Source organism: Ovis aries, chromosome 18 (assembly GCF_016772045.2).
Source record: "Ovis aries strain OAR_USU_Benz2616 breed Rambouillet chromosome 18, ARS-UI_Ramb_v3.0, whole genome shotgun sequence".
Classification (NCBI taxonomy): Eukaryota; Metazoa; Chordata; class Mammalia; order Artiodactyla; family Bovidae; genus Ovis; species Ovis aries.
This window is the reverse complement of record NC_056071.1, coordinates 58,717,272-58,741,048: the sequence shown is the minus strand read 5'-3', so window position 1 is coordinate 58,741,048 and position 23,777 is coordinate 58,717,272. Positions and strand designations below refer to the sequence as shown.

Below are 23,777 nucleotides of genomic sequence, written 5' to 3'. Positions count from 1 at the left end.
TTGGAAATGTATCTTCACGAATAGAGATGTATAAGGTTTCTCCCTCCATTAGTGCATACTCATGAGTGTTTATTATTGAAAGAATGCAGCATCAGTTCTATTTCTATTTTCCATTTATGTAGATGTAAGTTCTGGGAAGACTTTCTCACATAAATAAGTAGATGGGAATGGGAGGGGTTTTGTTTCAGATGCTACCCAATTCTTTTGAGTTGTTAAAGAGAGAAACCACAGGTCCCCAGTAGTCCCACCAGGCTCCTCTGTCCATGGAGTTCTCCAGGCAAGAATACTGGAGTGGGTTGCCATTCCCTTCTCCAGGGGCTCTTCATGACTCAGGGATAGGACCCAGGTCTCCTGCATTACAGGCAGGTTCTTTACCATCTGAGCCACCAGAAAAAACCCTCAAAGGCATCACTTGTGCTAAAGTTCATGATACAGATGCCAAAAATTCAGCCCCTGGGCACCAGAGCTGAATCGCATCTCAGAGACAGTTTTGGGTGAAGTAGAAAAGAATAGCATTATTGCTTTGCCAGCCAAAGGGAGGCACAGTGGGCTTGTGTCCTTCCAAACTGTGTCTTGCAACCTGGGTGGTTTTGGTGAGAAGTTTTATAGTGATGGTTCCAGGGTGGGGCTGCTAAGAATCAGTGTGTGTGCAGGGTCTGCATCCTTTAACCTGGCCTCAGGTAGCCTCCTGATGAGCTTCTTGAGGTTATCAAACTGTGACCTTCTCTCTATTATTTCTTTTTGTTTCTTTTCTTTTTTTGGCTGCACTGTAACATATGGAATCTTAGTTCCTGAACCAGGGATTGAACCCATGCCCCCCGCAATGGAAGCACAGAGTCTTCACCACTGGGCCACTAGGGAAGTCCCAATGTGACCTTCTCTCTGGAATGAAGAACACTTCATCAACACTGTCCTCAGTTGATTGGGAGATTTAGTTCTCTAGAAGAGCTGAAAGAAACTGTCCTGTGTATACCTTGAGGGGGAACCAGGACCCTGCCCCAAGGCTGCGTTATTGTTTTCCAACTGTTCATCCTTTGTCTCTGCATCCCCTCCCTTGCCTGATTAGCACTGTTTGAACCTGCCCTGTGGAACTCAGGGAAGGTCAAAAGATGGGGGGCACAGAAAGGCTTTCCTGCCCAGGAGCCCCATAGGGTTCCTGCTTGGTTTCAATACCAAACCCAGACCAAAGCCTTCGACTGTGTGGATCGCAATAAACTGTGGAAAATTCTGAAAGAGATGGGAATACCAGACCACCTGACCTGCCTCTTGAGAAACCTGTATGCAGGTCAGGAAGCAACAGTTAGAACTGGACATGGAACAACAGACTGGTTCCAAATAGGAAAAGGAGTGCGTCAAGGCTGTATATTGTCACCCTGCTTATTTAACTTCTATGCAGAGTGCATCATGAGAAACTCTGGACTGGAAGAAACACAAGCTGGAATCAAGATTGCTGGGAGAAATATCAATAACCTCAGATATGCAGATGACACCACCCTTATGGCAGAAAGTGAAGAGGAACTAAAAGCCTCTTGATGAAAGTGAAAGAGGAGAGCGAAAAAGTTGGCCTAAAGCTCAACATTCAGAAAACGAAGATCATGGCATCTGGTCCCATCACTTCATGGGAAATAGATGGGGAAACAGTGGAAACAGTGTCAGACTTTATTTTGTGGGGCTCCAAAATCACTGCAGATGGTGACTGCAGCCATGAAATTAAAAGACGCTTACTCCTTGGAAGAAAAGTTATGACCAACCTAGATAGTATATTCAAAAGCAGAGACATTACTTTGCCGACTAAGGTCCATCTAGTCAAGGCTATGGTTTTTCCTGTGGTCATGTATGGATGTGAGAGTTGGACTGTGAAGAAGGCTGAGTGCTGAAGAATTGATGCTTTTGAACTGTGGTGTTGGAGAAGACTCTTGAGAGTCCCTTGGACTGCAAGGACATCCAACCAGTCCATTCTGAAAGAGATCAACCCTGGGATTTTTTTGGAAGGAATGATGCTAAAGCTGAAGCTCCAGTACTTTGGCCACCTGATATGAAGAGTTGACTCATTGGAAAAGACTCTGATGCTGGGAGGGATTGGGAGCAGGAGGAGAAGGGGACGACCGAGGATGAGATGGCTGGATGGCATCACCGACTCAATGGACGTGTCTGAGTGAACTCTGGGAGACGGTGATGGACAGGGAGGCCTGGCGTGCTGCGATTCATGGGGTTGCAAAGAGTCGGACACGACTGAGCGACTGAACTGAACTAATTGCAGTCTCAACTTTCGCCTAGAATGTAGTCTTAATTGGCCAGTCTGGAATTTCCTGTCGGCTTGTTAATATTATCTGTCCGGTGTACCCTCTCTACCTCCCAAGGAAGAAGAGGTAATTTGCATGGTAGATCATCACCCTCCCCCCAAAAGAATATGACCGCCCTGAAACCATTTCTTTTCTTTTGTTAATAACTTCCTTGCCCCACCCTCCTTCTGTGCAAAAGCTTCATTTTGTTTCAAAGCTCCTGAAGCACCTTTCTGCTTGCCAGAGAAGATGCTTCCTGATCTCTGAATCATTGAATAAAGCCAAAGACAGTCAATTTACTTGGCCGAATTTTTGTTTTTTAACAGTTTGTCTTCCAAGTTCTATGCCAAAAGTCACAGTCATCTCTTATCAAAAATGATTTTTGATAGTCTATCAGGAAAACTGGGCTTCCTTGGTGGTTTAGACGGTAAAGAATCTGCCTGCAATGTGGGTTCAATCCCTGGATTGGAAAGATCCCCTGGAGAAGGGAATGGCAACCCACACCAATATTCTTGCCTGGAGAATTCCACGGACAGAGGAACCAGGTGAGCTACAGTCCAGTGGGTCACAAAGAGTTGGACATGACTGAGTGACTAACTCCTGCACATCAGGACAATTAGATCCTTCAATTTAGTTGGAGGGATAGAAATCCTCTTGATCTCAGGTGGCCTCAACCTGCAGTGGCTTGCAGCCGGATTTCAGTTCCCTGGCTAGAGACTTAAGTCAGGCTATGGTGAAGGAGGAAACAGACAGAACAGGCTCCATCTTGAAAGCAGGACTCCATCTTGGGCCGGACTGTGGACTTTGAGCTATATGCCCAGTATCTATGGAAACAACATACCAACTGGAAAACCAGGCCCCCCGGATGGAAGAACCCCAGGGCTCATGCCTAGACTCTCCATTGCCTAAAAGAATACCCTAATTATCTGTGTAACCAAATAGAATCATAAATTCTATTATGCTTATTGGGGTATGACCACAGGCCTACTGATAATTGTCCCCTGTTAACTACCCAGGCTTAAGGCATATGAATCATGGGTTAACTTTGATTGTATCTTTCTTTTCCTTTGTTCAGACTAGTTTCAGGGAATTTGGGGAGGTGGGTTTGGGCGTGTACACTTAGGGTGTATAAGGTTTTCACAAAAACTGGTCGGGGTCCTTGGCTAAGAGGAGACTCTGCCTTGGGCCCGCAGGTGTGATAAACTGCACTCCACTATCTGCATTGTCCTTCTGAGTGAGTTTGTTTCCTGGAACGGGTGGCTACAACACTGGCAGTGAGAGTGACGCAAGAAGGGGGACCCCTTTCAGGGCCTGAAAGGAGGCACTTGTCTTGTTGCAGAAACCAGTGCTCAAGAAACCAAGCACCACACTCAGAAACTTGGAGAACTCAGGTTTATTATGCCAGCGGGCCCAGAGGAGCTAACACTCCAAGTTCTGAGCCCCGAACAAAGGGGTTACAGCGTTTTTATACATGGACAAGCATGGACAAGCATGATTAAGCACGTTTGCAGGTTTGCAGGGGCGGGGCAATTGCAAAGAGTAGGACAAGGGTGAGTGAGATAAGCTCCAGTTCCTAGTATTGTTGAGTCCCCACTTTCTGAGACCTACGTGATCCAGACTTAGCAGGGAGCAAGTCAAGTCACAGAGGCAGAAGGAGCAGGAGGTTATGTAAAATTTTAACTTTTCCTCTTCATTTCCCCTTTCTTGATGCTTCTATCACTCATTGTAGAAAGCATCATATCATGTTTTGGTAGGACATTCAGAGCTCTCCATTGCTTAGGGGGCTATATTTGAGCTATTATCATTTGTAGCTTTATGGATTCAGTTCGAGAGGTTATGACCTGGGTAATAGCATAGAGAATACAAGGGCCAAACAAGAGCGTTGCAAAGAACATGAAGAGAGGACCGGTTAAAGGGAGAAGTCATGATGCCAGCTCCAGATATTGTTCCAGCTACCCCAGGAATTAGCCAGTTCCTCCCTCGTCTTCATGATTCGTTCCCTTAGCTGTTGGGCTATGTCCCTGACTACTCCTGATTGGTTTACATAAAAGCAGCATTCTTCGTTCAAGAAAAGGCAGAGTCCTCCCTTTCCAGCCATCAGTAGGTCTAGCCCTCTCCTATTCTGTGAAACCACCTCAGCCGGGGAGTCTAGTTGGCCCTGTAATGAAGAGCACAGCAATAATACCAATTAGGGTTAGAGGCCAGGGTGGACAATGAAAATCCATCTATATTTTGATAGCCAGATTCCTCAAGCTTCTGCCGTGCATTGACCAGCCAGCTGCTGGAGTGTGACTGGAGCAAGGCTGAAGAATCCTCAAGCTTCTGCTGTGTGTTGACTAGCCAGCTTCCGAACTGACTAGAGCAGGGCTCAGCATCCTTTGTTAAGGGCCGTTGTCTTTGGAATCAGACCTTGAGGAGGTTTTTGGGGTTCTGAACTGCTTTCCAGGTGTCCTCATCACAGAAAGTAGCTGCTTTCTTGACTCTGGTGTGGTGGATTCAAGGGATGATGCCTGTAACTCTAACAGCAGTAGGGGTTGCCAGGACAACTATATGAGGACCTGTCCATACTGGCTGAAATTTTTTTTTTCCTAATCTTTAACCCATACCTCATTTCCTGGCTGATAGGGATGAACCCAATTGCCCAAAGGAATAGGTGTCCTCTCTAAGGTTTATTGGGCAATATGGTGGAAGACTTCTCCCAGGGCCTGGAGGTGTTGGGACAATTCCAGGTCAGCTAGTTGTTGGTGGTCTCCCTTGAGCTCTTCAATTACTGGGGGTGGTCTCCCATATGAGATCTCAAGGGGAGAATAGCCTAAGGACCTTGGGGTGCATTTACAGAGGGAGACGAGAGTCCACAGAATAAGGCAGCTTGTTCCATCACTGTCTGGGTATTGGCCGAGGGAAATTCTTGTCATACTACTGCTTGGAGAAACAAACTTGACAAGAAAGTTAAAGATATATGGCCCGAAGATTAATAGAAGCAGGAAAGCTGTTGTGGGGCTAGCCAGTAGACACGGATTTGTGACATTAGTGCTTCTCTAGGTATGAGCAGATGCAAGAATTTGGACTCATGAAAATCTTTACCTGAAAACATCTGACTATGTGAAGGCCTGTTTTCTGGGTTTTTCCCAGAGTGTAGAGTGCCTTATTTTTTGTCTCCACCCTGAATTCCTTGCAAGGGAGTGCTGAAGGTCAGCATCTTGTAGTGGTCATGATTTAATCTTTGCAGAGGCAGCTGGCAAGGGCCAACTTCCAGTCAGCAGAGTCCCTTCATAGCCACTTATTTGACCATGTTTTGGGGGCATTTCATGGTCATTGTGTCCCACGGTGCTAGGAAGGCTTATTCCCCAGGTCTAACAAAGATTCCATTGACAGGCCACTCCAATGTGTTGTCACTAGGCCAGGCCTTGTAAGTAGCAAAAGTCTCTGGACCATACATGTCTTACTAGCCTCTTGGTCCAGGAACATATTTCCTCTTGTTGCTTCTTCCCATATCTAGAGTTACATTATTACAATTATTGATCTCATATGGAACTGCATATCAGCATTTTATCATGGGCTCAGTCACACGTTTGGTAACATAAGAAATAATCTTCTGAAGCAGGCTACATAGAAAATAATATAGCTAGCAGTTATTAGTAAGGTCACAAGCAAGAATTTAAGTCAAGAACTTTCACTGGGTATAGCCCGGTATACCCCAGGCCATCTGAGTCAGTTAAATGATTATAGCCAAGTGTTAATCTCCTGGTTGTATATCATGGAGCATCTAACTTTTATCCAAAGATTGGTTACTGAGATGAGCTTTAGAAACAATCTTAGAGTGTCCATTTTAATAACTTAATTAAACTTTTTAGCAATATAACATAACAAGGAACTATATCAGAAGTGAGTCTTAAGCACAGACCTTAATTAACAAAATTAGGACTTAGTATTCAGTGAAACATAATTTTTTCTTTTTTTGGAGAACTCATTGTGAGGGGATTAACACTGTAGCCAGGGGAAGCTTTAACCCATCAAATAAAAATGAGGTCTTTCAGGGAGCCAGGAAAAGCCAAGTGGCCATCTTGGATTTTCCATAGCCCTGACTCTTTGATTTTTAGCTGTTGTTTATCCATTTTTAATTTCCTGACTTAGGAGCAGACTATTGCCATGTTTTAAAGATATCAAGATAGCAAAAGTCTAACCATGAGGGGTTATTCTTTTTGTAGAAGCAGAATGAGCTTTGCCTACATGTACCATAATCTTAAATAATGTTTATTTACTTTAGCAAAGTAACAAAAAGATTTTAAAAACAAATATAAATCAGTTAAAGGCAAAGAAATTCATAATCTTGTATCTAAAGCTGTAGTCTAAGAAAACTTTGTTCTCTAGATAGAGAGAAGATGAAATTGCAGTCTGGTACCAGCTTACTATTTATCAATAACAGAGTTTGTTTATCTGCTTAATCTTAGAAAGTCTTTTCCATCAATCTTGAAGGACCAGCAGTATACTAAAGGCACGAGAGTGAAACCAGAGAAGGAATGTTTAAAATCTGATTCCACCGCAGGTGACAAAGAAACCTGGTCATAACACTTTATTATGATAACTAGAATTATAATTACCAAGTTTTATCAGGGCATATCAGATCTATATGAATTTCACATAATTTTAAGATATCTATATTAGCAACATCAATCATACAGTATAACCTGAAAAGAATTATCACCCCTTCAACAGTACTTCTCACGTAATTTAACATGTCCAATGAACCCAGGTACCTTAATAATTCTTTGGGATGTCTCAGGGGCCCTCTGAAGCATCCTGAAGTTAGCTAGAAGTCAAGTTATTTAGAAAGTTTTGTCAATAAATATCAAAAGGATTTATAACAGTCAGGTAGGATCATGTAAGTCACTGTGAAATGATAGTTATTTACTTAGCTAATGGTAACAAAAGATTTCAAAGGCAAGTACAGAACAGATCAATTAAGAAGTAAAGAAATTTAAATCTATTATTAAAAGCAGTTCAACATCTGAAGAAAGTATGTTCTCTTGACAGAGAGAAAGGCCGAATTCAAGTTTTGCACCAGCTTACTTTAAACTCATTTAGGTGAACTTAATTAAATTTATTTTAAACTTAGTTAGTCCTAACAGTGCACAAAACTTTTTTTTCAGGGTCCACTTTCCACAAACTTTTTAATCACTTTCTGTAACAGCCACCTATAAATCAGACCTACTTTCTTTTCCCTTTATAAAATATAATTTTATTTTTATATCTTTATTAAAAACATACATCCTATTTTCTTATTAGATTAACAAATAAACATTAATACTAGATATTTAATATTGAATATTTCCCAGTTCACATGAATCTGAAATTTATTTAAGTTAATTTTTCTTGTATTTAAACTTGTTTGATTTGTAAGTGCTTACTTTTCTTTGCTGCTGCTGCTGCTAAGTCGCTTCAGTCGTGTCTGACTCTGTGCAACCCCATAGACAGCAGCCCACCAGGCTCCCAACCATCCCTGGGATTCTCCAGGCAAGAACACTGGAGTGGGTTGCCATTTCCTTCTCCAATGCATGAAAGTGAAAAGTGAAAGTGAAGTTGTTCAGTCGTGTCCGACTCTTAGCGACCCTATGGACTGTAGCCCACCAGGCTCCTCTGTCCATGGGATTTTCCAAGCAAGAGTACTGGAGCGGGGTGCCACAGGCCAATTAAATTAGAACTCCTTTACAACTTGAACAACACTATCAGGAAAAAAAAAAAAAAAGACATACACTGAGACATACATAAATCCAGACAGAGAGAGATCTCATAGTTTTCTGTTTGAGATTTAAAATATCTCTTTGACACCCACTTTTTTTTCCCTTTGCTTGAAGTTCTAATTTGCCTAAGGCTGAGGTCTCAGGCAAAGTTGGATGTGTATTTCAAGGACATGGAAAGGGTTAACTTCAAGCTTTTTCCTAGGCAAGCCTTTTAACAAGCTAGTTGTTTTTAATTGCATATGCAAAAAGAATTGGTTTTGCAGTTTCCAAAAAGAAAAATTTCTCTCACTCTGTTCAATCAGCACTCACTCACTCACCATAATCCAGAGGCTATCACAATGCCTCCCTTCTCCTGAGTCCCCAGGTTTCCTTAACTGTTGCTCCCTTCCTGGGAGCTCTAAGGAGGTTATCAGTCACAATGCCTCCCTTCTCCTGAGTCCCCAGTTCTCCCTATCTGATGCTGCCTTCCTGGGAGCTCCAAGGAGGTGATCAGTCTCCTTTTGTACCCGTTGGAGTAGGACCTGACTGGGGAATGGCCCTGGGGCCTTACCTGATCCTGTGGCCATTTCTGGTGAGTTGGTCCATCCCTCCAATGAGTCCAGTCAGGGCTCGGCTATCCCAAGAGTCAGAACACCTGTCCTAAAGAGAACCCGGAATACCATCAGGTGGCGCGCCTCCTCGTTCATCTCAGGGTTCCTGTGCTCCACCCCAGCCGAGCCACCAGTCCAGTAGGTCAAGGGGCTGGTGTGATTGGAATCTCACTGGGGCCTCCAGAAATGTTGCAGAAATCAGTACTCGAGAAACCAAGCACCGTACTTGGAGAATTGGAGAACTCGAGTTTATTATGCCAGTGGGCCCAGAGGAGTTAACACTTCATTCAAGCTCTGGGCCCCGAACAAAGGGGTTACAGAGTTTTCATACATGGACTGACATGATTAAGCAGGTTTGTGGGTTTGCAGGGGCTGGGTGATTGCAAAGAGCAGGACAAGGGTGAGTGAGATAAGTTCCAGTTCCTAGTATTGTGACCCTCACTTTCTGAGACCTATGTGATCCAGACTTTGCAAGAAGCAAGTTGAATTACAGAGGTACAAGGAGCAGGAGGTTATGTAAAATTCTAACTTTTCTTCTTCAGTCTAACACTCAGAAATGAATTATCTGAGAAGACACACATGCTGACTAAGCAAGAGACTTTACTGGGAAGGGATGCCCAGGCAGAGAGCAGGAGGTTAAGGGAAACCAGAAGGTCTGCTCTGCCACGTGGCTGACAGTCTCAGGTTTTATGGTGATGGGATTAGTTTCCGGGTTGTCTCTGGCCAATCATTCTGACTTAAGGTACTTCCTGGTGGTGCACACATTGCTGGGCCAAGATGGATTCCAGCGAGGAAGAGTCTGGGAGGTGGTAGGACATGCAGCAAGTGCTTTTGACCTTTCCCAAATTCTTCCAATTGGTGGTGGCTTGTTACTTCCATGTTCCTTACTAGGACCTCCTGTCATCAAATAACTCATGCAAATGGTTACTATAGTGTCTGGCCAGGGTGGGTGGTTACAGTCAGTGTGCTTCCCCTAACAAGAGTGCTAAAACCTAGCCACTAGCCAGTGGGCAGTGACAAGGCTCTGGTCCGGGGGCTTTGTAGAAATGAATTTCCACAAAGAGACAGAAAATAGTGAAGCAAGTAAAGTGCTTATTAGGAGGGAAAAGAGTATGTGTGAGTAGACTCACATGGGCGGACTCAGAGAGTTTCCCACTCGTGGTGGTTTAAGTCACTTACATGGGGCATTTCTTGCAGATTTCCTTTAGCCAGTCAGCTTGCCTTGTCAGTTCTGAGGTCTATTTGGTGTGTCTCAGGACCCTTCCCTGTATGTGTGCGCATCTCTTAGCCAAGATGGATTCTAGCAAACAGACTTATGGGTAGGTTGACATAACTTACTATGGGGTGGCGTCCCCTCCTAATTTTTTATCTTTAGGAGGTTTTCTGTGCATGTGTATTCAGGGAGACCTCCTTGACCTTAAGAATGAGGAATATGTGGTCTCTTTATCTCTTTCCTGGGCAGAGCTCTGCTCCTCCTCACTCCTGCTCCCCTATAGGGGTCAAACTCCAGCTGCTCAGCACAGGGCCCATCCATCTCCTGCCTAAACTCTAACAAAAAGGGCATTTAGATATGTGCATTTCTATCCATCTCTTTGTTTAGCACTCTGAGGTTTTTACAACCCAAGGGTCACCTGGAAAAAAAAAAAGCACAATCTAAAAATTGAGCATTCTGCTTTATTTGGCAGAGAAAACTGAGGATGTTAGCCTAGTCTGGTTAGCCCTCAGATAGCTCTGAGAGACCACTCGGAAGACGTAAAGGAAGAGCCAGGATACACAGGAATTCTTGCAAAAAAACCAGGTGGTTGGAATCTCAAAAGATTATTGTTCATTAAAGAAAACCGGATATCACAAATTAAGGAGTTTAGCACATTGCAGTATGAGGGAAGATGCAAGAATCTGGGCTCACTGAAATCATTCCTTTGACCTGCTCCTAGGCTATCTGGGGCCAGTACCCTGTGCTTTCTCATCCTGAGTCTCCTCAGGGGACAGCGTTGGGAGGCGGTGGCTGCAATGACTGACTGTGAGATGAGGAGGCATCCTGTTTCCACCCCGAGTTTCCTCTGGGCTCACTGTGGGGGCGACCGTAAAGTGACCACTTGATGGCTGCAACATCCTATGTTTACTGATGCGGCAGGCAATGATTTTTCATTGACACAAGGAATTTACTGCAGAAAAGGGGCGAGAGGTCTGCCTGCCCCGTGAGGTGGGAGAAGGCAGGAGGAGAGAGGAGGATGCTGCCTGCTTCTTGGACCGCACACCGGGTTCTGGGGCAGATGCACTTCAGGAAAAAGTCAACCAGAAATGGAGGGTCTGGAGCGTCATTCCCATAAATGAGACGTGTCTCAGTATCCCGTGGGTGAGTCTTCCTGTGCCCCGAGGGGCGTGTGTAGCCCTATTTGAAGACCATTGTCTTCAATGGGGAGGTGCCCTGCAGCTCCATAACCCCGGCCACAGAAGAACCCTGTGGTGTCCTGGATCCAGTCTGTCAAAGTCTAGACTACAATACTTCGGGCCACATTTGTTTAGTTTCCAAAACACTGCTTCTGGGTGCCCTGGGATGCTTACTGTGTTGGTATTCACTTCCCGTCTCTGAGAGTTTTACACAAAAACTCAAACGAGGAGAACAACAGCTATCCTCTCTAAGATAATAAGGTGCTTGAGTGGGCTATACGGTCTTGAAGGAGCAAAAAAGCTGAGGTCAGTTACAGGGGAATTTCAGGAAGCTGACTTATTCCAAGGTTCCATAGAGGTCTTCCTTACAATGGAGCTTTCAGAAACTGAGAACACCAACAGTGCAAGGTTTCCTAAATTAGAACGTCAAAGGGCTTCCACGAGGCTTTATCTTCAAGTCAATAGCTTCTGTTTCCTTTTCAGAGTTTCTCAGACAGAAGTTCTTCTTGTGAAACCTAGAAGGGGAAGAAAAGTACCAAGGGAAAAAAAAAAATAGAAAATGGAAACTCAAGAGGCAAAATGATTCAGAGTTTTCCTGAAGGAGAAAATCAGGCTGTCTTCAAGTTGAGTTTCATGATCCCTTTACTGAATTTCAGAAAGAGATATTCTTGGCCAGGAAACCAGAAAATCTGCCCACACTGTAAGTAGCAGACATGTGCCCCAGGATGTATCCCCACTCCGCTGAACCCTCTTCCTGAGACCTGCTGTGTGCCAAGCTGGGGCACTCAGGAATGTGACCCCAGGATAGGCTGCCATGGACTCTTCCACTGTGAATTATGCAAAGCTTGTGTTTCTTTCTGATACTCTTTCAGCATCTCTTAGAAGTTCATTTCCCTTGAAACTGGAACCAGATGGCATGGAGACTGGTCAGAGATTCAAGGAGCCCGGGTGCTGGGTAGGGAGCAGAGTGAGCAAAGAGAAAGAAGAGGTGGGTTCAGTTCTCTGGTGTCTGCAATAGGGTGACCTGGTGGCCTCATTCCTAGAACATCATGGAGAGATTCGTGCGCATTAAGGAGCTAGAGTCAGGTGAGCTGAACAGTGAAAGAGCTGTTCCTGACCCCTCACATTCACGCCTCTGTGGATATGATGGGTTTCAAGATGGGACTCAAAGCCAACATGAAGCCCATGGGCTCTGGACGGTCTTCTGGGCTTTGCATGTGTGTGCTCTTGACTGCCCCCACACTAGAATGTTCAATAACAAATGCTCCCCAACTGCCCACAGAAGAAGTTTTGGTGCTGGGCTTCTTGGCAGAATTCCAGCTGCTCCCAGTGACCTTGAAGAAGCTGCAGTATAAGAGGAACCAGTGCAGGTGGGGAGGGGTGGTATAGCTAGGACATCGGAGGTTTTATCTCAAACCCATTCTGAGACAGGTCAAGGCATAGTTCTAGGTCTCCAGACTGCACATTCACAAGCCCTGGGGTAGAACTGCAGGGATGGATTAGACTCATGGGAAAGCAAATCCAGAGCCAGGTTGACCATAAACTCCAAATGCCATGTGTACATCCACAGGCCAGGTGGCTCACACAGGAAGAGGCAGAGTAGGAACAAGAAAGGCAGAAACATTTCACACATTCCAAATGGGGTTGTTAAGTTCAGTTCAGTTCAGTCGCTCAGTCGTGTCTGACTCTTTGTGACCCCATGGACTGCAGCACGACAGGCCTCCCTGTCCATCACCAATTCCCAAAGCTTGCTCAAATTCATGTCCATTGAGTCGATGGTGCCATCCAACCATCTCATCCTCTGTCATCCCCTTCTCCTCCCACCTTCAATCTTTCCCAGCATCAGGCTCTTTTCCAACAATTCAGTTCTTCACATCAGGTGGCCAAAGTTTTGGAGCTTCAGCATCAGTTCTTCCAATGAATATTCAGGGTTGATTTCCTTTAGGATGGACTGGTTGGATCTCCTTTCAATTGAAGGGACTCTCAAGAGTCTTCTCCAACACCACAGTTCAAAAGCATCAATTCTTTTGGCACTCAGCTTTCTTTATGGTCCAACTCTCACATCCATGTATGACTACTGGAAAAACCACAGCTTTGACTAGATGGACGTTTGTCACAAAGTAATGTCTCTGCTTTTTAATACGTTATCTAGGTTGGTCAAACTTTTCTTCCAAGGAGCAAGTGTCTTTTAGTTTCATGGTTGCAGTCACCATCTGCAGTGATTCTGGAGCCCAAGAAAATAAAATCTTTCACTGTTTCCATTGTTTTCCCATCTACTTGCCATGAAGTGATGGGACTGGATGCCATGATCTTAGTTTTTTGATGGTATGAGTTTTAAGTCAAATTTTCACTCCTCTTTCATCAAGAAGCTTTTTAGTTCTTCATCACTTTCTGCTATAAGAGTGGTGTCATCTGCATATCTGAGGTTATTGATATTTCTCCTGACAATCTTGATCCCAGCTTGTGCTTCATCCAGCCCAGCATTTCTCATGATGTACTCTGCATAAAAGCGAAATAAGCAGGGTGACAATATACAGCCTTGAGGTACTCCTTTCCCAATTTGGAACCAGTTGATTGATCCATGTCCGGTTCTAACTGTTGCTTCTTGGCCAGCATATGGATTTCTCAGGAGGCAGGTCAGGTGGTCTGGTATTCCCGTCTCTTGAAGAATTTTCCACAGTTTGTTGTGATCCACAAAGTCAAAGGCCTTGGTGTAGTCAATAAAGCAGAAGTAGATGCTTTTCTGGAACTCTCTTGCTTTTTCTGTGATCCAACAGATGTTGGCAATTTGGTCTCTGGTTCCTCTGCCTTTTCTAAATCCTGATTGAACATCTGGAAGTTCACAGTTCATGTATTGTTGAAGCCTCACTTGGAGAATTTTGACCATTACTTTGCTAGAGTGTAGATGAGTGCAATTGTGTGGTAGTTTGAACATTCTTTGGCATTGCCTTTCTTTGGGACTGGAATGAAAATGGACTTTTTCCAGTCCTGTTTGCTGAGTTTTCCAAATTTGCTGCCATACTGAGTGCAGCACTTTCACAGCATCATATTTTAGGATTTGAATTAGCTCAACTGGAATTCCATCACCTCCACTAGCTTTGTTCATAGTGATGCTTCCTAAGGCCCACTTGACTTTTCATTCCAGGATGTCTGGCTCTAGGTGAGTGATCACACCATTGTGGTTATCTGGGTCATGAAGATCTTTTTCATATAGTTCTTCTGTGTATTCTTGCCACCTCTACTTAATATCTTCAGCCTCTTCTAGGTCCATACCATTTCTGCCCTTAAGTGTGCCCATCTTTGCATGAAATGTTCCCTTGGTATCTCTAATTTTCTTGAAGAGATCTCTAGTCTTTCCCATTCTATTGTTTGGGGACCATTCTATGTTCTTTCTGGAAGCTTCATATACTTGGGGAGGGGAAGTAGTGTGCTAGAGATGGCTTCCCCAGCTCACAACACCGGGTCTGCCTCTCTTCCCAACTCTGCATTTGATGACACCAGGTGGAAAGTTTAAAAGTGCCCATGGTACGAACATTTACACCATGGCAATCAGCAATCACTACAAAGAAGGACTTCTTTTTGCTCACAGAAATGGCTGGCAAGCATTTATCAGCACATCACTGGCAATGAGTAAGGGTAGTGGGAAGGCATGTAGGAAACAAGGAGATCCCTGAGCCGACTGAAAATGAATCGCAGCTCCGGCCTGAAAGAGAGATGGTTATTGTTTGAAAATGCAGCATCCAACTGTGGCAAGAGTAAGAGCATCTGAATCAGACAGGTCTGCCTGGGGTTGGACCCAAGCTTCACTACCTACCAGCTTGTATCCTTAAGTACCTTGAGTTTCAATTTCATCTGTGTGAAGAGGAGATGGCAATGGTATCTGTCTTCAGAGGGTGCATCTGAAAGCAGCTCTTCTGTCCCTTTCCTGTTTCCCACTTTCTATTCCCTCTAACCTTGAAAGAACCTAATTATAGGGAAGAGATAACTGGGCAATTTAACCTAACTCCTGATTAGTGCTCCCTTGATGCACACCATGACTTGTCTAATCTCTTAATTCTTTTCCTAGATAAAAAGAAGTAAAAAGGAAAAATTAAGCAGTTAAAAAAATGACTAGGTCTCTACCCTCAAGAGCCTCCTTAGCAATCCTGCAGGCAGATCACGCAGGCAAGATAACATCTGAAGAGTCGGCCAGTCTGCACGCAATGGAAAAAGAAGCAAAACTCAGCCTCCCACCTTGTTGAGTCACTGAGATTTTTCCCTCTTTCTCCCCTTCAAAAACTGTCATGGCTGGGCAGAATCTTTGGATTTAGTCTCTGGGCATGAGTTCACCTTCTCCACAGACTGCCAGTTTTCTTGATTAAAGCATCTTTCCTTTCTACTGATGCTTGTCTCTTGAATTATTGGCTTGTGAGCCGTGAGCTGCCAGATTTGAGTTCATTAACACATAACAGTAAGCCAGGCACTTTGTGTACATTCTAACTCTCACATGCTTTTAATGAATGCAGAAAAGCATTTATGCACTTGGTAAAAATTTCTTAGGTACCTGCTAGATCCAGTGTGCTGGGTAATGCGATATCCAATAGGCCAGTAGTCCACGGGAGGTGTAGACAGACTATCAGAGTGTGTGGGATGAGCGTGATTTTGTTGAATGGCATGAGACCCAACCCTCCACATGGCGCTCAATGAGCCTCCCATCCTGGGGTTCACACCCTTGGATGGTCCTCTCCCACACTGACTCAGGGATACCCTGTGTGACCTATAACAAGTGGTGGAAGTGACGGCAGGTCCCTTCCAAGACTAGGTTGTAGAGAGCTGTGGTCTTGGTCTGGGGCTCTCTTTCCTTTGAGTCATTCCCGCTGAGGGGAGCCAGTTGCCATTCTGTGAGCAGCTCTTGGGGGGCTCACACAGTGAAGTGCTGGGTCATTTCTCCAACAACACGGGAGTGAGCCTGGAAACGGATTCTCCAGCACAGTTGAGCCTTTCAGCAACTGCAGCCCCAGCCTGATTGCTGCCACACAAGAGACCCTGAACCAGACGGCCCCCTCCCCTCCCCAGCTAAGCCTCTTGCTGATTTTGACTCTCAGAAACTGTGTGAGACAATAAATATTCATTATTTCAAGCTGCTAAATGGGGGTAATTTGTTATCCAGTGATAGATAAATAACACAAATGAGTCTAAAGATTTCTCACTAGAAATCTACTATATAATTTTATGGATGGGGAAATATAAGATGAAATATAGATATACAGCCATAGAATGCTAGAGAGAGAGGTCTTAGAAATCAGTGACTCAGATGGTAAAGAATCCGCCTGCAGTTTGGGAGACCCGGGTTCAAGGGGTCTTGGGAAGATCCCTTGGAGGAGGAAATAGCAACCCACTCCAGTATTCTTCCCTGGAGACTTCCATGGACAGAGGAGCCTGGCCAGCTACAGTCCAGGGGGTCACAAAAAATCAGACATGACTGAGTGACTACACTTTCTTTCATTTTCTTTCTGGTGGTTCAGGTGGTTAAGGATCCACTGTCCAAAGCAAGGGATGCAGGTTCTAGCCCCACCAGGGGATTGCTGCAGGGCAGCTAGACAGCCTGAGCACTGAGCCCACAGTCTGCAACTAGAGAAGCTCCACCTTCAGCATCAGTCCTTCCAATGAATATTCAGGATGGATTTCCTTTAGGATTGAGAGGTTTGATCTCCTTGCTGTCCAAGGAACTCTCGAGACTTTCCTCCACCAAGTCTTTGGCACTCAGCCTTTTTTATGGTCCAGGTCTCACATCCATACATGACTACTGGAAAAACCATAGCTTTGACTACACAGACCTTGTCAACAAAGTGATGTCTCTGCTTTTTAATATGCTGTCTAGGTTTGTCATAGCTTTTCTTCCAAGGAGCAAGCATCTTTTAATTTCATGGCTTAGGAGAGAACTATAAAAATTAAATTTTTTTAGCTCTTGGTATATGGAGAAGGGGTTGTGGTGCCTTAACTTTGTCGATCCTACAGTAAGACATACTTGGAGGTTCAGAAAGGGGTGCTCCCTCTGGATGTCTGACATATAATTGGCCTCCAGGAAAAATTCACCTTGACAGCTGGTGGGGGATCAAGCCAGAGGAATAACAGCCACTATTTATTAACAACCTACTGTGTTATAGGCATGTTACAGTCACAATTTCTTACCTCTATAATTCTAATAGATATTTTCTGTGTGTGTGTGTGTGAGCACATGTCTGTGATACATATGTTTATACTCCATTTTATAGATGGAGAAAAGTAAGGCCACACAACTGGTAGGTGATCCAACCAGCAATTCAAACCGAGACCAACTGGACTCCAGTGTTTTATTTCACTACCGTGTCTTGGGAGAAGGCAATGGCAACCCACTCCAGTACTCTTGCCTGGAAAATTCCATGGACAGAGGAGCCTGGTAGGCTACAGTCCACGGGGTTGCAAAGAGTCGGACACGACTGAGCGTGTCCTTTCTTTCTTTCTATGGTTTCTTTTGGAGAAGGAAATGGCAACCCACTCCAGTGTTCTTGCCTGGAGAATCCCAGGGACAAAGGGGCCTGATGGGCTGTGGTCTCTGGGGTTGCAAAGAGTCAGACACGACTAAGCAACTAACACACACACACACACACACACACACACACACACACACACACACACACCCCTTGTCTTGAAATCAATTGCCATTGGTGTTATGTTTTATGACTACATTGACCCCAGCCCCCTTCAGTTGATACTACCTGGGGATACCCAGGTCACAAGTGTGTTACCCTTCCCAAGGACCACATCAGTTTCAGCATCATGCATTACTGCATCTACTGACCACACACACTCATCTGATCTGGGACCTAACAATTTCTTTCCTTTTCTCTGGTTTAAGGCAAACTTCTCAATTTAAATTTGCAGGGCCTTGCTCACTGTCACCCAGTGAGTTACCTGCGCCAATTCCAGTCGGCCCCTCTCTGGATAAATCCCCAGTTACTGGCTTGCTGTCCTTCCACCCTTCCCCGCCATCCAGCATACCATTTGTATTGCAAGGCGAGGTTGAAAATAACCCCCTCTTCACAGTTCTCCAGGAAAACTGGTTGAGAATCAATTTGTGGAAGACGTCCCTCTTTTGAACACCAAGCCAGAGTATGGCTAATTCTACACATTCGAGTTCGTTGGGGGAGACAAAGCCAGGGACACGGGCTTCTGAGCCCCTCAGCAAACCCCAGGAAACCTGGACAGGAGCCCTCTAACCTTTGAAGTGCCGCTTCCGCAAAGCTGGGACTCCGGCCGGCGGGCCACCTTCCTCGGCTGGAGAACCGAACGCCTCCACGGGAGAACGTCTCCGTATATGGTGGTTGTTTTCCTAAGTTCTGGGCTGGTTCCCAAAATAGGTGTTTTACTCATTGAGGGAAAGGCGGCTTCCAGAAAGGACCAGGACCTTCCAGAATAGAAGTAGGAAAAGGGAAGCAGAGGGACAATGAGACCTTTGAGGTTGGTAATTAAGGAAGAGACTGTGGACTCGCAGCCCATTAATCAGATGTAGGGGAGGGCAGGGGAGGGGCCTGACCGCCATGACTAGTTCTGACAGAGTAGCTTGGAGTAGTTGCCGAGGTTTTGTTTTGTTTTTGTTTTTTTTTCACGAAAAGATCCTGCAATATTCCTTCTTCTGTTTTGAAATTAAGGTGGAACTCACAGCAATATAAAATCAGCCAATTAAAAGTGTACCATACGTGGCATTTAGTTCATTTTCCATGGTTGTGCAATCACTGTTCCTACCTAGTTACAAACCATTTTCATAATCTCAAAAGAAAATCCTGTAGCCACCGAGGGGCTATTTTGCCTTCCTCCCCCATCCCCACCCCTAAACCCAAGCCCACCTTTTCTGATGCTTGCGACTTCAGTCAACTAAAGCTTGAACTCTGTCAACCACCCCAGGCTCCTTCATGAAAACGCACGTACCCTTAGCTTAAAATGTCCCGAATTTTGTTGTTCAGGGGAGCAATCCTTGGTGTTCTCTTTACTTGCTGCAAATAATAAATCCTTCCGTATCCCACACTTTGGCTTGGTTGTATGTTTTGGCTCAACACCCATGAAGAGGCAAACTCAGTTTCAGGTAGCAAGTCCCTGTTCCTTGCACTCTGTTCCCACATAGCATTCTTACACTCATGAACCATGATGTGTGAGGGTCCAGTGAGACTCAGAGTACACAGTGAGTGTCCTCTAGCTACAACTGGACAAGAGGGCACTCTGACACGCCCAAGAGGTCACCCTTTCCTTTCCCATCGGAACTTGCTTCCAAAGCAGAAAGTAAGGTGATGTTTCGAGAAAGAGGAACCAAGGAACCTTATCATATTCCTTCTTATTTGTTTTATTCCTCTGTATTAGCCAATCAGTTAAGGTGAAAATGGTGACAGAGAAGAAAAGGAAAAAATAGGGCACCTCATAACTCCTTTTCCTTTCAGTCCTTCTGATAGCTTATAGTGAAGGGTGTCAGGTTTGTGATCTCCAAAGAAAAAGATTTAGCTTCAGGACAGGGACCAGACTTGATCACTCAAGAGCTTTTGTGTAGCAGAATTTTATTAAAGTGAAAAGGGACAGAAAATGCTTCTGACACAGACATCAGAAGGGGGGTGGAGAGTGCCCCCCTTGCTAGTGTTAGCAAGAGAGTTATATACGTTTTCAATTGGTTATTACAATGAATCAAAAGAATGTCTCATGGTTGTAAAGATCTTATTAGACCCACTCCCACGATTTACATGTTAAGATGACAGGATTAGAACTAACAATAGAAAGATCTTATTAGACCCACTCCCATAATATACATTTTAAGAGAACAGGATTATTCAGAATGTAGAGAAAAAAAGATATTTGTCCTTTCCTCCTCCTCAAGAGCCCCAGACCCCTCTCTCCTCTTCAGGGACCCTGGGCTTCTTATCAACTTGCCTAGGAATCGACTCTCTCAGCTCCTAAGCCATCAGTAAAGCCCAAAGTAAAGGGTTTAGGTAGAATGTGTGCATATGGAGAAATGAAGGGAAGGAAACCCTAATGCAAGCTATGAACTTTAGTTCATAATAATGTATCAATACTGGCTAATCAGTTCTAACAAATATGTAATAGGGAAGAACCTTTGTATTCCATTATAAGTTAATCATTGAAGGGATGTTGCCTATAAACTTAAATTATACATAATGGCCCGTCTCTGGGAATCCTGCCTCCTGGATAATAAACCTTAAGCTAGAATACTTGTGTTTAGCTCACAGGAAACATTTTAACTGTGCTCACCCTGTGAATGACTACAGGAAGGAAGAAACTAACACATCCCTCCTGGAGACTGTCTAGAACCAGTAACTGTTTGACTTGACTTCCTCCCCTTTTAGTTTGAAAGAAGCAGAAATTCTAACTCAGGCAAGATGGTTCTTTGGGACATGAGTCCACCCTCTTTTGGTCTGCTGGCTTTCTGAATAAAATTGCTATTCTTTGCACCAACAAATCATCTCTCAATTTATTGGCAAGCAGAATAAACTTGGACTCAGTAACAAATACACCATATAATGTAAAATTTTAATAATAGAAAAAAACTAGGGAAGGCAGAGGTATTTTATGGGAACTCTATGCTTTCTGCTCAATATTCTGTAGAACTAAACACTGTTCTAAATGATCAGCTAATTAATAATAATAATAAAAGACAGTGAGTCATGGGGAGAAGTGAAGTGAAAACAATTGAGTTAATTTTGTGCAGTGTTTCATCTGTTCTGGTAAAGAATCAAGTACACCTATGAGCTATGAAATATGAATTGTGTCATTTCAGAGATTCCACATATGAGCTCAGTGTTCTTACATTTGCATTTAAGACTGAAAATGCAGAATGTAAACTTGAACAAAACTCACATAGATAATTTAACATTCTAATTTTTTACTTAGAACAACATTAAATAGCAAGTAAAAGCCATCATGACAAACTGGGATTGTGAAAGAAAGGAAAAATTTTGTATTTTAGTACATTACAAAGGCATTTTTCTACTGTGTTTTTTGAACGAAATTCCCACATTTTCATTTTGAACCAGATACTATAAATTATGAAGTCAGTCCTGAGAGCAGAACTTGACTGAAGAGGAGTTTCTCAATTCTCTGGGCTCCGGAAGACAGAACAGGGACCACTGAGCAGGGATAAAGGAGACAGATTTGATGGCAATTCTGGAAGTCCTTTGAAGAAAATAAGTGATTCACAGTAGAATGAATATCTAGGACTTAAATAGTGGGGCCTCTGGCCCTGGAAGCTCCTAAGCAGAAATTAGAAGAACTCTATAGGGACTATGGTAGAAGAGATTCTGGACATGAATGTGAGTGACTTTAGAGATTTTTTAAAAAAGAACAATTATGCAACCTTTAAGATTCTTAGTTGTGGGGGGAGAAGCTCACAGTCCCTTCTCTGAAACGCCTATGTGACAGAATAGAAAATAGACAATTTTTGACCCTGGCTCCTGACACCGAGCTTCTAAAACCTTTGGAATTTCCTGAGTGATAGGAATGCCTATTGTTATCCATAGTCTTACCAGACTTGAAGCTAATGAGGTGACTCTTGGTAGACCCTTTGTGATCTCAGGATGGGGCTGGTTGCCAGAGGAATTAACCATGTGACTAGAGGGTTGAACATTCAGCCTCACCCTTGGACCTCTTGGTAGGAGAGTGGCTGGAAATTTAATTCAGTCACCAATGGCCAATAATGCTGACAAAATGGAATCCCCACAAAACCTTTAAATGATGGACTTGGGGGAGCTTCTGAGTTGGGGAGCACATCCACATGCTGGAAAGATGGTTGCTTTTATTGCTGTTCAGTCATTAAGTCACGTTTGACTTTGTGACTCCGTAATCTGCAGCACATCAGGCCTCCCTATCCCTCACCATCTCCTGGAGTTTGCCCAAGTTCATATTCATTGAATCAGTGATGCCATCCAACCATCTCACCCTCTGCCACCTCCTTCTGCCTTCAATCTTTCACAGCATCAGGGTGTTTTACAAGCTCTTCGCATCAGGTGGCCAAAGTATTGGACCTTCAACTTCAGCATCGATCCTTCCAATCAATATTCAGGGTTGATTTCCCTTGGGATTGACTTGTTTGATCTCCTGGCAATCCAAAGACTCTCAAGAGTCTTCTCCAGCACCACAGTTCAAAAGCATCAATTCTTCAGCATTTAGCCTTCTTTATGGTTCCAACTCACACAACCATACATGACTACTGGAAAGACCATAGCTTTGACCTTTGTTGGCAAAGCGGTCTTTGCTTTTTAATATGCTGTATAGGTCTGTCATAGCGTTCCTTCCAAGAAGCAAGCACCTTCTAATTTCATGGCTACAGTCACTGCCCACACTGATTTTGGAGCCCAAGAAGAGAAAATTTGTCACTGCTTTCACTCTGTCCCTTTCTATTTGTTATGAATGAAAGGACCAGATTCCATGATCTTAGTTTTTTGAATGTTGAGTTTCATGCCAGCTTTTTCACTCTCCTCTTTCACCCTCATCAAGAGACTCTTTTTAGTTCCTCTTCATTTTCTGCCATTAGAGTGGTATCATCTGCATATATGAGGTTGTGGATATTTCTCCCAGCAATCTTGATTCTAGCTTATAACTCAACTAGCCCAGCATTTTGCATGGCGTACTCTGCATGTAAATTAAATAAACAGGGTGACAATATACAGCCTTGATGTACTCCTTTCCCAATTTGGAACCAGTCAGTTGTTCCATGTAAGGTTCTAACTGCTGCTTCTTGACTTGCATACAGGTTTCTCAGGAGATAGGTGAGATGGCCTGGTATTCCCATCTCTTTCAGAATTTTCCACAGTTTGTTGTGATCCACAGTCAAAGGCTTTCCTGTAGTCAATGAAATAGAAGTAGATGTTTCTCTGGAATCCCCTTGTTTTCTCTATAATCCAATGAAAGTTGGCAATTTGATCGCTGGCTCCTCTGCCTTTTCTAAACTCAGCTTATACATCTGGAAGTTCTCAGTTCAAGTACTGCTGAAGGCTACCTTGAAGGATTTTGAGAATAGCCTTACTAGCATGGGAAATGAGTATAATTGCCTGGCAGTTTGAACATTATTTAGCACTGCTCTTCTTTGGAATTGGGATGAAAACTGACCTTTTCCAGTCCTATGGCTGCACATGTTGAGTGCAACACTTTAACACTATCATCTTTTGTATTTTAAATAACTCAGCTGGAGTTCCAGCACTTCCACTAGCTTTATTGGTGGTAATGCTCCCAAGGCTCCCTGACTTCACACTCCAGGATGTCTGGCTGTTGTGTCCTAGAGTGACATAACCTCACACCATCGAGGTTATCTTGGTCATCAAGACCTTTTTTGTACAGTTCTTCTGTGTATCCTTGGCAAATAATTCTGAAAGCTCAATTTCTCTACACTAGTGCTGAATCATATCTCAGAGACAGAGCTTTGGGTCAAGTAGAAAAGTAGAGTTTTATTTCTTTGTCCAGGGGGACACAGCATGTTAATGCCCTCAGAATCATCTGTCCCAATTTGAGGAAGATAGTGAGAAAGTTTTATAGTAATTGTGCAAACAGCTCATGGACACTCTTCTGATGGGTTAGTGGTGAGGTAAGTAGAAGTCAGCATCCTCAACCTTCAGGTCTAACTGGTTTGGGGTCTGCATGCTTGTGGGGTCTACATGCTTAACTTCTCCCACCTGGAGGAGGTTTCAGTATCTGCAAAATATCTCAAAGATACTGTTGCACGTATCCATTGATGGGTAAGAAGGACCTTGCCCCAAGGCTTC

At 43.9% G+C, this 23,777-nt stretch overlaps 1 long non-coding RNA gene across 3 annotated transcripts in view; it reads right to left on the bottom strand.

Moving 5' to 3' along the window:
• Nucleotides 1–3,660: 3,660 nt before the first annotated feature.
• The window catches only part of LOC121817124 (uncharacterized), a 49,156-nt gene continuing 29,039 nt past the window's right edge, over nucleotides 3,661–23,777 (bottom strand). Inside the window, exons 1-5 of one of the 3 annotated variants that reach the window (XR_009597132.1) lie at nucleotides 18,244–18,345; nucleotides 8,574–8,662; nucleotides 7,691–8,005; nucleotides 7,040–7,092; nucleotides 3,661–4,440 (exon numbers count right to left, since the gene is read on the bottom strand). This is a non-coding gene — a long non-coding RNA (uncharacterized LOC121817124). Of the gene's footprint in view, nucleotides 8,006–8,573; nucleotides 8,663–18,243; nucleotides 18,431–23,777 lie in introns of those variants that run through there. The other 2 variants (XR_009597134.1, XR_009597133.1) reach the window with 2 other exon arrangements.